Source organism: Amblyomma mixtum, chromosome 4, assembly GCF_055824585.1.
Source record: "Amblyomma mixtum isolate Tamu chromosome 4, ASM5582458v1, whole genome shotgun sequence".
Lineage (NCBI taxonomy): Eukaryota > Metazoa > Arthropoda > Arachnida > Ixodida > Ixodidae > Amblyomma > Amblyomma mixtum.
Genome location: NC_143015.1, coordinates 80,525,624 through 80,543,397, shown reverse-complemented (window position 1 = coordinate 80,543,397; position 17,774 = coordinate 80,525,624). Strand labels below are relative to the sequence as shown.

The following is a 17,774-nucleotide window of genomic DNA, read 5'->3' as shown; positions in this document are numbered from 1 at the left end:
GTGCTTCATATTTTCTCGCCTTAGTTCCATCTGTTTAGACCATTTTTTAATCATTCGCACAGCTAAATTTTGAAGATGATTTCTTAAAAGACAGGACGTGGGAGCGCACAAAAGCGTTCAGTCCAGAAATAAATGCATTGTTGGCGAATATTTCTTTGAAAGTGAGATCCTCCGGTTGTAATTTTTTTCCTTCTAGAAAAGCAGCTTTAGTTTCTTCTTATTTTTCCGCTGAAAGAAATGGAATTCAATTGTTTCTTTTCATGCATAGAAAACAGCACGTGAAGGGCGCAGACCCACCTGATATGTAAGAACATACCTTTTGTAGGGACTCATAAGATGTAATCAGTGTTCGGGCTTTCAAATCCTAATTATTTGCTTTTAGCAAACAGAAAGGCTAAGATGGCTATCTGGATGTTGCTTATTATCACGTGTTTCATTAATCGTGGCGCCACTTTAAATAGTTCTGATCAGCAGAAGAAGCCTCTGTTACACCGCATGGGCGTGGCACGCATGCTCCTGGAAAGAGAAGAGATTAAGGCACGAGCGTCAGGTCACCATTCGAGGAATAAATCAGCTCTGAAGATGTAGCCCTACGATGTGGTACCGCCATACGTCCTTCTTAATTCCCCGATAACCCGTATGACCAATAATAACTACATCAAGAGCGACCTGCATGAAGACATTGTGTGGTTCCTAGTTGTAATGCTCTAATTATGCGCCTGTAATATTGGCGTATTTGACGGCTGCATCACAATGCTGGTAAAATGGAAGGAAAGAGACACATCGAAAATGGCGACATGATCGTTGCTAAAATGTCGCTTGGGCCTTGGTTGGCTTTAGGCATCACAGAAATCCGCAACAATGACGCTCCTACAGCAGATAAGAAGGCCTGCGCAGGAAAAAATTTAAAATTGCAGTCGGCGTAATTTAGCACTTAATGATTATTCAATTATCATTTATGTGCTGTAGGGTCCAAGGGGCATTACAGACGGGAGTGGAATGCATGAGTATAACATAACACAAAAATGCGGCACTACAATACTCGGAAAACAAATAAAATTAACACAATGAGACAGGATACTAAGGACGAATACAATTAACCGGAATTAAATATGTTCTTCAATGGGTGATTTCGACAATAAAGCTTCTGTAATTGTGACGATTGAGGTGGGCGAGTGGTTCCATTGAATACTTGTCTTGAGAATAAATGAATGAAAGAAAAATTTCCATCGATTACGCAACCTCCTGATGTCAAATTTGACCGCGGCTGATCAGCTGCTTCAAATTTTCGATAGACTGAGGCAAAGAATTCGCGCAAGACATTGTACAATTAAAGAAAACTTAATTTTAACTCATTTTCTTTCTTCAAGAGGCACTCCACTAACAGTTCTTCATTGTCTTAAGGATGGTGGTGGTGGAAAACATTTATATACAGATACACTTAAAGAGGTTATGCATCACCTTGCACTTACTAGTACTAGGTGGAGGTCCCTAGTTCAGAACCCAAGTGGCGTTGGCCGCCATCCGGGCTCGCGCGACCAAGGCCCGTTGGGCCTGCAGGGCAGAGCAGCCGAGCAGGGTCGCCTCCCAGTCCTCCCGGGTTGGGCCGGGGTGAGGGGGGATAGCAGGGTTGAAGGGGCAGGCCCACACCATGTGGTAGATGTCCGAAGAATTCTCCGCACAGTGCGGACAGCTGCCCGAGAAAGAAGGGTCGAAGTGTTTGAGAGCTGCCGGGCACAGCAAAGTATTAGTATACAGGCGAAGCAGAAGCCGCTCCTCCGCCTTTGAGAGACCTTTACACGGGCGGGGATAAAGACCGTGGCCAAACTGATAAAGAAAACAATATCTTTGAAGGTGTAGAGAGAGAGAGAAACAACTTTATTGCCATAGATAGGCGGGATTTAGGGCAGGTGGGCTTGGTGTGGCCCCCAGGTGGGGGCGACTTCCTGGGCCCACGAAATGAGTGCCAGTTGGATGCTCTTGTCTGGCCTTCTGAGGAGTTGGTTCCATCCGTCTTCGGAGGGAGCTGGCAGTAAGGTTCGAGGGGGCGGATTTCCCGCGCAACCCCAGAGGATGTGAGCCTGGGTGGCGATTTCTCCCTGGTAACAATTTTGGCAGACGGGGTCGTATTCCCCGTCTGTGATGAGTGAAAGTCTAGAATGGCTAAGGATAGAGTGTGTCTGTAACCTGCGGAGCAAGGTGGCTTGCGCTCGATTCAAGTCGGGGGGTGGAGGCGGGAACTGGCGTCTCATCTCTCTGTAGAGGTTGGTAATTTCGGCAAAGGTCTGGGGAGCCTCGGCAAGAGCGTCTGGGTCCGTGGGGCCGCCCGCCCGGTTGGTTAGTCCTCGGGCTAGTCGGTCGACCCCTTCGTTTCCAGAGCTTCCCGCGTGGGCGGGTACCCAGACCAGGTTGATCTTATGGTCGCGAGTGCAGCCGCGAAGGATGCGTGCAGCGGGGTGGCAGATAAAACCTGCCGAGTAATTTTGGATTGCTCTTTTGGAGTCGCTGAGGACTGTGCGCATACGTGGGTCAGCGATGGCCAGCGCGATGGCGGTTTCTTCTGCCGCTGTCGGAGAGTGAGCTACTACTGTGGCGGCGGTGACGAGAGTAGACTGTGGCGTGGTTGCACAAGCCACGTATGTGTTTGCACTTTGCCGTGCAGCATCTACGTATATTGCGTGTTCGTCGGCAAGGTATGTGGCATCTAGTGCTTGGGCTTTCAGCTGACGGCGCATATCATGGCGGCCAGGTAGCATGTTTTTGGGGATTGGTTTTATAACTAGGCGGCTATAGACCCCTATCGGAATGGGCGTCGTGGGGTGGACGTCGCCTATGGTGTTGATGTTGAGATAGTCAACTATGAGCCGCCCGTGTTTAGTGCGGGAGAGGCGGTGGATTTGGGCGGTCTTGTGTGCCTCTATGAGTTCTGTGAGCGTGTTGTAGATGCCGAGTTGGAGGAGGTGCTGTGTGCTGGCGTACTGAGGTAGCCCCAGTGCCGCTTTGTACGCTGAACGTATAATGCTGTTCACAGCTTCCTCGTCCTTCCGGCGGAGGTGATAGTAGGGGTAGGAGTAGACTATCCTGCTAATGAGGAAAGCTTGCGTGAGCCGACAGAGGTCAAGATGGAGTGAATTCGAATTCCTGATCGTCGGGGTCGGAGGTGTATCTCCGGAGAGAGAGCGCGCGGGTGGCGGCGTCAGCTGCCTCATTTCACTCCAGGCCCATGTGAGCAGGAGCCCAAATGATACGCCGGTGAGCGGGCTCCCTGGTGTAGACGCTGTTTTGGAGAATGCGGTAGGCTACGTACGGTAGCCAGCCCTGCTCGACGTTCCGACAGGCCCCTCGCGAGTCGGAAATAAATGTTTTTGAAGTGGGATCAGATGATGCCAACGCAATGGTGACCTTCTCTGCGTGTTTTATGTCACGGGCTCGGAAAGTAAGGCCGTTCACTGCTTTGAATTGGTGGACGACTGCTGCCGTGTACCATCCCCCATGGTGGGGGCCGGAGGCATCCACGTAGAATACGCCGGGTTTCGATCCATAGTGGGGGGCCAGGGCTGCCTCCCGCGCCAGGAGTCGGCCATTATGGTCCTCACGGTTCATGTTCGCAGGAAGAGGGCGCACGCGGAGGGCGCATCTCCACTGCGATCGAATACGTACGCGCTCTTCCATGTGAGTGGTGTGTTAGATGTGTAATCGGGCAAGAAGGCGGACGATGTCTTCGAGAGACGTGTGTATTGGTTGGCCAAGTAGGCTTCCCGGAGCTCCCGAAATGTGTTCACCATGCCCAGCCCAGGAGGCGCTTGTTGGAGGCGTTCACGGGGAGGTCCAGAGCCCACTTAATAATTTTGCGGAGGATGACTTCGAGTGAATCCTCGTCTTGCCTACGCAGGTGGAGGGATGGAGCTGAATATAGAATTCGACTGGCTACAAAAGCATGCGCCAGCCGCAAGAAACCCGGCGGACCAAGCGGCCCATCTGGTCCCCCACCTGACGGAGTTTGGACAATGTTGTTTCTGACCGTCTGTCTTGATGTATAAAGAGCCCCAGTACCCGGACATCGATATTTTCAGGGATTGGACCTGTCTCAACAGACAATGAAATTTTGACTGTGCACTATGGAGAGGGGCGTATGTTGACAAATTCAGTCTTTTGGGTGGGGCATTGGAGGCCGCATCGGCGAGCATAACGGTTCACTACTGCCGCCACCTTCCACAGGTTGGCCTAAATGTCTCCGAGGGAACCCTGTGTGGCCCACAGGGTGATGTCATCGGCATACAGCGCATGCTGCACACCGGCGAGTGCGCCCAGCTGGGCCGGTAGGGGCATCATAGTAAGAGTGAATAAGAGTGAATAACAGCGGAGAAAGCACCGCGCCCTGTGGTGTACCCCTTGTTCCTAAATGAAAAGGGCCAAAGCTTTATGCTCGCAGAAATAGAACGATATATGCTCGACTTGCTCCACCAATGCCCGCCCTGCCACCCCAGCTGGTGGCAATTAATTCTTGATCGAAGGAGTTCGCTCACCGTTGTCGGCGCTAAAGCATGCAGCCCACATCTTTCGCTCATCACCCCAAGTACCTATACGCGCAATTCAGGCATCCGCTGACCCAGGGAGCCAGTATGCGGACTTCCTTTCCTTAAAATGAGTGATTGTAAAACGTTGTGAAAGTCAACGCCAATGAACTCAATGAACGCCGACAGCCTATGGCTTCAGCGCCGCGTTTCTGGGACAACGTTGTCAATGCCTGCTACCCACATCTCTCTCATCACCCCATGTTCCTATAAGCGTGATTGAGGAGTCCACTGACCCAGGCAGCCAGTTATGCGCACTTCCTTTCCTTAAAATGGCACAATTTTCTCAATGCCAAAGCATGCAGCGCACATCTGTCACTACCGCCAAGTAGCTTAAAGCAAAATTTAGGTGTCCACTTTTCCAAGAAGGCAGTTATGCGCCTTTGCTTTCCCAGCTCCCGCAACTTTGGTTTCGCAGCTCAAAGCGCGACTGTGTCCACTGCCGGTTACAACTGACAACGGCGACGGCAACGGCGATGGCGACGGCGACGGTGACGCCGCGAAACGTAGAAACGGGCGCCAAAGAGCTGCGCTCTGAAAATCCTTTAGTGGGTCAAGATGCCACGTGTACTTTATGAAGGTCATCTCTACATAATGAAATGTAAGATGGTTAAGATAGGAACTCTCATTTAAGAAGTGGTTGTGATGATAGATTTTGTTAAAGAATGGTAACGAGGCACTTCTTAATAAATGAAGGGGAAGGTTCAAGGTAGACCTCTTTTGTGAAATACTGATGGTGGTGGTGAAAAACATTTATGGGAAATTAAGTTCTTTACAGAAAGGTGATTGGGGTAGGACCCTATTGGCCCTTTCCCCTTACAATACTGGGTGGAGCCCCTATTCCGGTGCCCCATTGGCAAGCAGCGCCGCCCGCGTCCGTTGAACCAAAGCCTTTTGGCTCTTTAGGTCTTGACAGCCGAGCAGGGCCGCCTCCCAGTCCTCTCTGGTGGGGTTGGGGTTGGGGGGGATAGATGGGTTTGATTGACACGCCCAAACCATGTGGAAGGTGTCAGCCACCTCCCCACAGAACTGGCACGCGCCATCAAATGATGTATTGAAATGTTTAAGCACCGCCGGGCAGAGCACAGTGTTAGTAAGAATTTTGATGAGGAGGCGCTCGTCAGCGCGATCCAGACCCTTACAAGGGGCCGGGTAGCGCCGGTGCTCCTCCTTGTAGTAATCGGTGATTTGTTTGAATGTAAGGGCCAGATTGTCTGATTGGGAGTACCCTTCCAAGGACAGGGAGATAGCCCGGGGGGAGAGTGCGAGGGCGGCCTGATCGGCCTGTTCGTTTCCCTGGAGTCCTTGGTGACCGGGGGCCCAAATGAGGTTGCGTGGAGTTGGATCTTCGCATCGACAGCTATACTGGATAAACGAGAGTAGTTGTGAAGCATGAATCTGGCGTTACGATATTTCACCGACTCTAAAATTTCAACTTCACTTCACTTCACTTCACTTCAGTTTATTACCTTAAAGGCCCCCAGGATTGGGGGTATTACATAAGGGGTGGGTTACATTGAAAAATCAGATTGAATAAACAAAGAAAAAACGTAAGATACAAATATTATTCGCTGTTAAAGGTAGCAGCTAAACAGTTCGTAAATGTTGATGGGCAGGTGATTGCGGCGATGTCGTGTGGAAGGCTGTTCCAGTCCTTGGCTGAGCGTGGAAAGAATGACGATGCAAATGTAGTTGTACGTGTACATGGCCGGGCTGCTTGAAGGGGATGACCAATGCGGAGGGAAATGCGTGCCGGCGGATTGATGTAGCGAGGACGCCGAAGTGAGCTCAAATAAAATTTGTGAAATAAGCACATACTAGTAATACGACGCCTACAAGCCAGGTATGTTAAGCCTGCCTCTGCTTTTAGTGCTGATATACTGACATTATATGAATAGCACGAATGTATGAATCTTGTGGCTCGATTTTGTACTGATTCTAGGAAATTTATTAGATAATTTTGGTTAGGGCTCCAAATAGCAGAGGCATATTCTAATTTAGAACGGACAAGTGATTTGTAGGCAAGCAATTTTAGGTTTTGTGGCGCATGACGTAGATGTCGTTTTAAGAATCCAAGGCTTCTGTTAGCGGACGATATGATTTTAGTGACATGCGCGTTCCAGGTTAGATCATTGGACAATGTTACTCCGAGGTATTTGTAAGTCTGAGCTAATTCTACCGTGACGTGCGAGATTTTATAGGAGAAGAGGACAGGATTACGTTTTCGGTGAAATGACACGAGTTTGCATTTATTGGGGTTTAGTTCCATGAGCCAGTTGTTACACCAGTCCTGTCCGCTGATTAAGTCATTATGGAGGGCGAACTGATCAGAGGCGTTGTTGATAGTGCGATAGATGACACAGTCATCGGAAAAAATACGGACGTTACAAGAGACAAGCGTTAGAAGGTCATTAATGTATATTAAAAATAATAGCGGACCAAGGACTGATCCTTGCGGGACACCTGATGTTACCGGAACAGAGCTAGAGGCTTGATTATTAACGTTAACAAACTGGGTGCGGTTAGCCAGGAATTCGCTTGTCCACTGTAATATGTTAGGATGAAGGTTTAACCAGGACAGTTTTAGTAGTAAGCGTTTGTGGGGTACTTTGTGAAATGCTTTCGCGAAGTCCAGGAATATTGCATCAGTTTGTAGGTTATAGTCAAGGTTCACATGCACGTCATGAATGAAAATAGCCAACTGTGTATCGCACGATAGGTTCTTACGGAAGCCGTGTTGAGCGGGATGAAAAAAATTTATAGAGTCAAGAAAGTTCATTATATGAGATTAAATGACATGTTCCATGATTTTGCATGGCACACTTGTTAAAGAGATGGGACGGTAGTTAAGGGGTGATTCTTTGTTACCGGATTTGAAGACCGGAACAACCTTCCCCACCTTCCAATCACTGGGTATGCTACCTGTGGAAAGTGATTGTGCAAACAGTTTTGACAGATACGCTACGGAAGCATGGCAAGTATCTTTTAGGAACTTGGGGGTGATATCATCAGCACCCGCAGAAGATGACATCTTGATATTTTCAATGATAGATATAATGCTGTGTACAGAAAAGATGATTGAAGGCATATGCGAATTTAGGTTGTCAGTTACGGTACAAAGTGGCATATCAGTTTCGTGTGTGAAAACGGATGAAAAAGCGGCGTTAAAAATATTAGCACATTCAATGCCACTGGTCATCTCGCCAAGTGGGTTAGCAAGTGTGATGACCGGCGCCTGTTCAGGGTTTAATACTTTCCAGAATTTCATCGGGTTATTTGTTAGAATCTTGGGGAGGTCAGTTTGGAAAAATGTGCGTTTGGCATCACGGATAGACAGCAGGTATGCTGACTCGGCTGTGTAATATCTGTTCCATGCGCATGCACTCAGGTTACGTTTAGCTGCACGGAAAAATCTCTTCTTTTTGTTTTCAAGTGTTTTCAAATGCTTTGTGAACCATGGTTTGTTGGGATTGGCACGAAATGTAATGGTGGGAATAAACTTCGCTGTAAGTTCTATAATTTTAGTTTTAAAATTAAGCCAGTTTTCCTCAATTAATCGATCACCGAAACCTGTATCAAAGTTTGGAAAGAACGCCATTAAATGATTACTGATTTCTTAGTAATTCGCTCTGTCATAAAGGCGAATCATTTTATGGAATGTTTGGCGCGATTCGGGGATGAAGGTGAAAGTAGCGTGTAAAACTTTGTGGTCACTAATTTCGCGGAGAGAAGTAAGCGATGATAAACTCTCCGGGTGGTTAGTTAGAACGAGGTCCAGGATATTGGAGGATTCATGTGTTACGCGTGTGGGTTCAGTTACTAACTGGGTGAGATTGAAATTAAAACAAACGTCGACAAAGTTCGTCATTTCAGTATTGCCTGTTGGTGTTGGGTTCAGCCAGTCAATGGATGGGTAATTAAAATCACCGAAAAGAAGAATGCGCGCGTTGGGATATTTGCCAGTTATTTTATTTAGACTATCGCTTAACTTTGAGGAAATGATTGGACTACTGGAGGGGGGTCGGTAGCAGACGCCTAGTATGACGATTTTTGGTACGGAACGGCAGATTATCCATAGTATTTCAAGCTCTGATTGGATGTTAATGACAGAACAAGGCAACAGCTGGTTGTGGCAATAAGAACTCCTCCTCCTCGTGAGCCTTAGCGGTCCTTTAGGAAAACGTTAAAATTTGGTAAATCAGCTAAAACTTCCGGATCGGTGACGTCGTCTATTAGCCACGTTTCTGTTAGTACAAATATATTGCTGGAAGATGATGAAACAAGATTACAAATGTGTTCACGCTTGGGAAGGAAACTACGTATCTTGGTAAAGATAACAGAAAAAGAAAGATGTGGAAGTTTACCGCGAGGGCTGTTACAAGGAAGATTAGTGGCGCGACGATAAGACTTATGCTATGAGATTTCGTGTACAGACTGTGATGCCTCGTCGAATGAATAGCGTTTAGAACCGATGCACAAAGTTTTGCAGCGCAAGGAAAATTTAGTGGTAGTAGCTTTGGCAAACTTTACGAGGTGCCTTCGCGCTTCTCGGACAGGGCGTGAAAAGTCCTCCCCTATGCTGTAATCCGTGCCTTTTAACTTATGGCCATTGGAAAGAATCATCTCCTTGGTTTTAAAAAATGTAAATTTCACTATTATGGGTCGAATGCCCTCAGGAGAATGACGCCCGAGACGATGAGCCCTTTCAATTTCTTTAGGGTCAATGCATACATCTAAGTGATCACGGCAGAGGCGGAGGACTGTTTCTTCAGATTCCGAGTACATTTCAGATGTATTCTCATCTTTAATGTTGTAAAAGTTTAAATTGTTACGTCGCGAGCGATTTTCGGCGTCATGCAGACGGGCTTCTATACCTCTGATTTCTTTGGCTGTTTGGGTAGTGTTAGCGCAGATCGTATCCATGTCTGTGCGTAGGGTTACAACATCTTGGTAATGAATTTCCAGGGCGGATAATCTGTTACTAAGATCAGAAATAGCTTGTGCCGTAGTTGTAAGTTGATTTCTAAGACCTTGGACCTCGACTTTTAATTGTGACTGACCATCAGACAGTTTCTTCAGTTCCTCTAGAACCTTTTCGGGGCCTGGGTTTGATTCAACTTCGCCAGCCAAGAGCAACAGGGCACGCACATCAGCACATTCAAGAGCAATGGAAAGGCAGCTCTGTGGGCTCGGTAGCTGCAGGAGGCAGTAATTGCTCGATTTTTTTCGTGAAAAGAGAGTATTGTTTACTGAGCTGCGTGGCGAAAACGAGCGGGTTTGGTGACTGCATCGTGGCACAGCCGCCGAGCCCACAGGGCTCGGTGGCTGTGCCACGATGCAGTCATCAAACTCATCACGATGCAGTCATCACGATGCAGTCGATGCAAATATCTCGATGTGCCAACGAGATATTTAAGACAGTGATCCCACACCGAGCATGTATAGGCCCGTTTTCGGCGCTTGAGAGATTTAAAATAATAGTTTTAAGGAGGAAGGTGCCATACAGAAATTACGCTTTCGGATTACTTACCAAATGTTTGGTATTACTTAAAATGCAGTTAATATGCGTTTGCCAGAACACATCGCTTATGTAAGCAGCTAAGTATTTTCATAGCCGTCAATACTAGATGGAGCCATTTTGGAACAACGCTAGAACAATCCAAGATAAAAGGATTATTCCAAGTGGTCTTTACTGAATTCTGAGCGAGGTTGATGCTTTCTTTTGCAATAATAAATTGTGGTTAGATACCGGAACTAAAGCACGCTGGGAGCAAGTGGTGCAGCACTAACGATTTTTTTTTTGCTTGGGTTCTCCCTTGCTGTAAACACCTCACTCTGGTTTTCCTTTCCGGTTTGCAGTAGAGCAATAAGCAGATAATTTTTTATAATTAGCTTTTTTCCTGCCGCATGTGACGAGCTGGCGGAAGAGCTGGCTTGTGAGCCTTGCTCAAGATAAACTCAACTCCTCGTGCTGTAATAAAATAGTGTTTATTCTCTCTCCTAAGTCGCCTCGAACTGAGCGGAATTTTTTGTGTAAACGTTCTCTCAACAAAAATAATGGGCATAGTAACCGAGCCGTATTATGTCTTTATATCACGATAAAAGCATACAGCCTTCCCTTCTACAGATGCTCAAAAAAGATAAAATAATTGGTCAATCTTTCATTGAAAGACTAAAATGAAGTAATCGAAACGCTCGACCTTCTCGCATCTTATTCACACCAGATATTAAAGTGGATATTTTCAAGCGACGCTGTGTATCTACGCACTAACATGTCTCATGATTTGCAAAACTGCACCTTGTGTATGTTCAGTTCAGTTCAGTGCATTTATTTCAGTCATGTACAATGGCTGAGGAGAAAGGAAAAAAAGCCGCGCACGCGGCTTGACAAAGCTCCCATCTCCCGTAGCGGCTTGGCACGGCGATGACAGGCAGCAGTAAAACAATAACAAGAGAATGCATGAAATAACAAATATGTACAATATCTTCATAACAGATCACCAGAATAGCCTCGGTACTGTTACACACACGCAAATGATAGTTTAATCACAGCACATGGATACTCAGTTTATTTTACAGTTGGATATGATTCATTGTTTTGTAAGAACATATTTCTGACAGCGTTGTATGAAACGGAAAGAATGGATTGATTAGTGAAAGCATTTCTATTAAGGAAAGATGGCAACACATACCTGAGAGTTTGAAAACCGTAATTTGTGCGTGGACAAGGTACATACCAATATTCGTAGTGTCTTGTGTTGTGAACAGCGGTATTTTCCCGTAGATTCGCAAGGTCAGCAAAAAATGTGGTGTCACTATGTACCTGAGATTTGTACTGCTGAATTACACGGTACTGATGAATAACCCTTGCATCCATAATGCGGTATTTTGCAAATAGAGCACTCGTATGTGCTAAGTATGTGGCACCCGCAATTGCTCTGACTGCATTTTTTTGTAATGTCAAAACCTTGTGAATATTAGTTTGCGTCGTTGTACCCCAAACCAAATGACAATATTTAACATGAGAGTCAAAGAGGGCATGGTAAATAACAAGTTTGTCCTAGTAGGTATCATGCGCTTTAACCTTCTGAGTATGCCGACAACGCGAGCTAGCTTACTCTCCATTTGCTCGATGTGGTAGTCCCATAACATAAATTCATTGAAGTGAACGCCAAGTGTTTTTACAACATTAGTTATTTCTATTATATTACCACCCAATACTAAATCTGTATGTACAGCCCATTTGACATGGGAATTTACAGAGTTTGTCAAACGTTGCGAGGCCACAAGCTCTGTGCTTAATTGAAACGTGCAATGGGGCATGTACAACACACCGAACCGCTTTTTCTACATGGGGTAGAAAAAATTGGCTGTGGCTTAGCTTGGTTAAGCCTGGTAATTGCGAAGCAATACGTGGTTCTGCTGCCGTTCTTCTCGTTCTTCTTCTGTCTCCGTAGCTCGCTGATGCTTTCTCTTTGCAACCTGCCGAAGCGTATAGGCTGGAGGCGGCATCTCATGGGCTTGACGAGAAGAGCGCAGTCAGGCCGCGGCCGTGGCTATGCGCCGCGCAAGGCAATGGCGTGAGATGGGGCCCCGTTTTTATGCAGATGGTATGACGTCACATAGCGCGCAGCGCCCCTGGTGAGAGGAGCGGGAGTCAGGCCACGTCCGTGGCTATGCGCCGCACAAGGCGACGGTGTGAGATGGTGCCCCGTTTTTACACAGATGGTATGACGTCACATAGCGCGCAGCGCCCCTGGTGAGAGGAGCGGGAGTCAGGCCGTGGCTATGCGCCGCGCAAGGCGACGGCGTGAGATGGGGCCCCGTTTTTACACAGATGGTATGACGTCACGCAGCGAGGTCACGCGAAAGGTCAAGCGTGGCTATGCAGCCGCGGCACGGAACGGGCTGAGGTGGTAGCGAAAGTAGTATTGCTTCGCAAAAGTATCGTGCTCACCTATGATGTCATCCTGACCTCAGGGCATCCGGCAGTGTAATTTTTCTGATGCTCTTGCACAAGAACACTTTGCCACTGCCCTTTCTGATGCGACTCGTCATATGAATAATATTAAAACCGACCTGATTTCAGAAACACCTGCACAGATGAACGTCTGTATGTGCCTACAAAACATGAATGTCTCAGAAAAAGAATGCTATTTGCTCCATTCCCTCTATGGTAACGGGCTGCGTCTTCAAGGCCGGTGCCAGCTACTTTCTTCGTTCAACATTGTTGGAGAGCATATCTGCAGAGTGCACGAACCAAAAAACAAGTGAGAGAAAGGGACGAGCGCAGACCTTTAACTCAACATTAAGCCCATACAGCAAGTCAAGGAGAAATTCAGAGGATAGCAATTCATGTCTTGTTTGCTATCACCTTTATTCCCTCCCACTCCTATGATCTTACAAATACCTCGACGTCATTCTAACGTCAAATATAATCTGGAAGACACAGGTCACATCTGTCACCTCGACCGCGGACCGCGTGATGGTTATCTGAAGCGTAATTTTTACTTGGCACCAGCATTTGTCAATCATCTTTATACATGTTACTTGTCCGTTACAAATTAGAATATGCTAACTCAGCATGGCACCATTTCACTAACGTTCTTATTGGCTCTATTAAGGCAGTACAAAAGCGTGCAGCACGTTTTATCACACGTAACTGTAATCGTTTGTCCGGAGTCACAAAATAAAAAACAGTTTCATTAACCCCTCTTTGTCCGGGCAGGAAAGTTCAAGTGTGTTTCGGTTTTTCAGAATTTGGAATATAAATTCCAATTTTAAGCACGCACTGATGACGCCACCAACATGTCTCATCCCGCATTGATCACCCACGCAAAGTTGGCGGTCTCGTATGCTATAAAACTACCTGAATGAATTCTTTCATTCGAAAGGTATCCGCGGAGTGGAACCACCTGCCGGCAGGAATAGCGCTCGTGAATGACATTAAATAATTAAAAAGGAAGTTGTCAGTATAATATTGCTTACGATAGTCTCATTTTTTGTGTGTTTAATTTTGTTGTAACCATGCACTCTGTTATATTCATAGCCTTCCACTTCTGCAACATGGCCAATTGTGTGTTCTTATTTGTACTAGGTACTTGTATCGAAATTTGCTTCTAGTTTTTTTTGTGGATTTTCACTTTCTGCTCTATCTAGATATTTAATCTCGTATTTCGTTTTTTCTACAGACACATTTCTTTCACTTATTATCTTTCGTTCTCTCACATTTGTGTAAAGCTTTCATTTTTGCTTAATGCGTTTACACATCCTGTAATAAATGTTTGGTTCCTCTTCTATGTGCCACCACTCTCAATAATGTCATGTGGCCCATGAAGGTACCGGAAATAAGTAAATAAATAAACACCTCCTAATGCGAAATTTGAGCTCAGCGATTTAGATGTTTTGATTTTGTGACATATTACGCCAAAGGATCTGAGAGACGCATTGGTATGCAAAGTTACGAATCACAATTTTCCAAAGACACTCTTCTTTCAAGAAACACTCCTTTCAAAGTAATTGAAAGAAGCTCCTTTAGTAGCAGCGGCAGACGAAGAACTTCGACAGCTTGCGTTGCTCATTGTTCAGAAAACAACTGCGTGATACTACACACGCAGAAGAAAGTGCCGCTTTATCCAGCTACCAAACCGGACGCTGTAACATTGCAGCACAACGCTTGCTCTCGACTTCTTATTGTTGTCGTGTTTATTTTAACGTCCCAAAGCGACTGAGGCTGTGAAGGACGCCGTAGTGGAGGGCTCCAGATAATATCGACCACCTGGGGTTTTTTTACCATGCACAGATATCGCACAGTACACGGCATCTAGCACATAGCCTCTGTCGAAATGCGACCCTCGCGGCCGAGATCGAACCCGCGTCTTTCGGGTACGCAGCCGAGCATTATTTCCACTGAATCACTGTGGTGGCTACAGCTCTTACATGTTCTCGATAGGCGGAGCTTCTCGAAAGCAGGGGCATCGCTGCTTCCTCCACGAAGCCGTACCTAGAACCGCGTAACATCACGCGGCACGCTAGTAAATAACTAAACACGAAATTTATGGAAGCGGCTGGCAGCCGGAGACACAGAGTAGGCACCCCGGCTCGCGTCAAGCTGCGTCTTCCTCACCCTGATTTCTCCAAAGGCCTCCAATCTTCTCAGTCCAAGCGCCAGTTCCTCAAAGTCGCGAAATGAAGGGGGTCTCGACCGTGGTCTGACACGCGCTAGTGGAAGCCCGCGTCTACGAGCTTCTCCAGAACAATGTTTTTCTTCATTTTGCCGCGGAACGCCGCCGCAAGACCAACCTTCACGCTACCACTATACCTTCCTCGTCCGCTTCCAATCTTGCACCCTTTTTGATATCACCGTGTTTCATACTCAAGAGGCAATTTAAGTGTGGTTAGGATAATTTTTTTCTAGCCATTCATTCAAGTATGTTTTCATTACAACGCACAACCTGTACTTTGTAGATTCCTCTTTCCAGTGGTACAAAGTAAAAAGCTATCTACTTAGGAATGAGAAATATTTCAGAAATAAAATTTCAGACTCGTGCAAAAGCTACAAAAATTATTTATATTCAGCGGCATTACAGGCAAATAAAAATCAGCGATATATTTCTTGGGTCACTATTCTAAAAAGCAGTCTTTAAAGTTACAGAAGTCTTCTTGGTAAACTTTCTGGTCATCAAAAAACAAAATTAATTGAACGCGCGTTGCGCTTAGGGCTACTCTACTCTGCTGTGCTAGGCTTGACCATGGGTTATGTTGGAGATAACTGTCTCCGCTACACGGCTTGTAACACGGAATTAATCAAAACAAGCCAATTATTTTCAGACAGGCGCTGAAAGCAGCACATCTGGTAACAAAGGCGGAAACAAGTGTTGCAAACGACCACCTGCCAATAGTTTGGGCTGGAAGGAGCCGTACCCTCTGTAGGAACAAAAATAATAGCGGACGACATCTTCTCGAAGCTAAACTGAAGTGCCGACGCTGCCAAATTGCGGAAACACCGCCCCTTCCGAGCAGGATCAGTGAGAGAGCAGGACGCTACCACTGGCGCCAGTGTTGTGCGATCATGTCGTGTTGACAGGATTTGTGCAAATTTAACACACTCCTTCATAAGGTTGCCGAAAAACTCCATTGCGACACTGAAGTACAGTGCGTTCACCAAAAAAAAAAGAACTTCGATATCTATCCGAAAGTGTTCCGGATTGCTCAAAACAAGGCATTTAGCGCCATGGTTCAAGGTGAATGATTTGAGGTGGCTGGTAAAGAAAAATTTAAATATGTAAGTGAGTAACAGAGAAATTTAATGAAACATATGGATTACTACTTACAGAGTATCGCCCAGGAAACCATGTATACTTGGCATAAGGTGCATGTCAACCTCTTTTTATTTACTGTTATATTACTCTTTTTTGATGCAGGCAACTCTTCGGCTTTGATCGCTTCTTTGGGGAATCCAGTAGCTTGAGTGGCGACTGAGTTTCGGCACTGAGCCATTTATACGTTTTAGGAGACCAAGCCCACTGATATTTACTTTCATGTGTTTTGTCTGACCACACTATTTCTCTTTTGGTAGCCAGCACTTCACTTTCGGCCCTTTCGGAACACACATCTTTTCTTTGCAGAACCCTAACCGACACTTATATTTTTCATTTTTCTTCATTTTGTGAACAGGTGTCTCGGGCTGCAAAAGAACGAAGCATCAGTTATTATATGCCAGCATTTATATAATATCCACACTTTTCTCATTAAATAAAAGTACCTTGAACATTTCTAAGTCTTTTAGAATGCTATTTCAGAACGTCCGACGGTGTGGCCATCAGTGTGTGTGAAGCAAATCTGAAGGAAGGGGTGCATTTTTGGTGTCCTGCTAGGCGCTGAGATATGGCTGCGATAGAAGATGTGCGAAATACAGTCTTGACAAAAATAACCATTTTTATACCCTGTATTGTGGCCTGTTGCCTATATGTCATAGGAGAGCTCGTTGTGCTGATGAGCATCGCAATAAAATTTGTTACAGGATTTTTCGCTTCTGTAGGAAGTAGAGATCCCCAATGTACGTGCGGCAGGTTTGGGTTCTTAGTAAAGTCCTAAGCATAGTTGGTTTGTCTTAACTCGGCCCATGGCTTGATGTAGTTGAAGGTATTGAGAAATTGTCGTTCGGACTTTGGAGCCTTTCCTTGTTAATAGGAGTGCATGTTTTTCCTATTTTGCATATCGTTCTACTAATCGTACAGGTATCGTGATGCTACTTTGGGTGCGTAATATTCCCAAATGCCGTACGGTACATTGGCTCTCAGCGCTATATGTGCAGTTCCGGGCAGTTAGCCTATACAATTATTTCACGTTCCAAGTATGTTGTACCGGCGTTTCTTTCTACTTTCAATAAGCATGCCTGGCAAGTACATCATTGGTAACTGCCTGCGATTATTCCCTACTCTACCAACTTTTTTTCGCTTCCAGTTCTACTGCCACTGTGAGTTGGGTACTGTAATAACTGAGCGTTGAAGGCTATCTGCAATAAGAATGAAAAAATGTGATAGAACCAAATTAGCCTGTATGGGATCGAAAAGATGCGCAGAAAGTTTAAAAATAGTTAAGACATTTGTCTAATGGGCACGCATGCTATATACTGATGGAGAAGGAACTGAATAGTTACGTTTGAAATTCGAGAGGAATCAACCCCTTAAGGGCCATTCCTTGGACCAGCTGTGGTTTTTCGTTTCGTCCATTTATATCTCAGCTGCGATCGACTGCTCTTTTCAAGGGCTACAGCTTCTGTTGCCTACAAAGCTGTGACTTGGTAGTGGTCGCTGCCGAATATTCCGGCATCACGAGTGGTCAATTAATTAAAAAACTTGTTCCACTTTTACGCCTTTTGCTTTGATTTAATATGTATGGTCAAAATCAAATATACACGCCTTTCTCATAGTTCAACATTGACGAAGGAATCTTCTTGCGACCACACTAGGCAATCATCGTCTCCAAGTGCATCATCGCAAATTTGTTTCGAGCATTATCTCTTCTTGGCTCTTTCCATGGTTTTACGGCATATGGCGGGAATTGTGAGAAAACTTCTGCTGTGTCGCTTGTAGCTTGGTGTCGCATGATACTGCAGTCCTCGTGGCTGGTGACCCCGCATGTGACATCTGCGGCCACTATGAGATCATATCTAATATTCTTTGTTAATGCCCAGTG

General features: G+C 45.9%; 1 pseudogene; it reads right to left on the bottom strand.

The window, feature by feature from the left end:
- Positions 1-8,987: 8,987 nt before the first annotated feature.
- Positions 8,988-9,864, bottom strand: LOC149347165 (uncharacterized; annotated as a pseudogene).
- Positions 9,865-17,774: the final 7,910 nt, after the last annotated feature.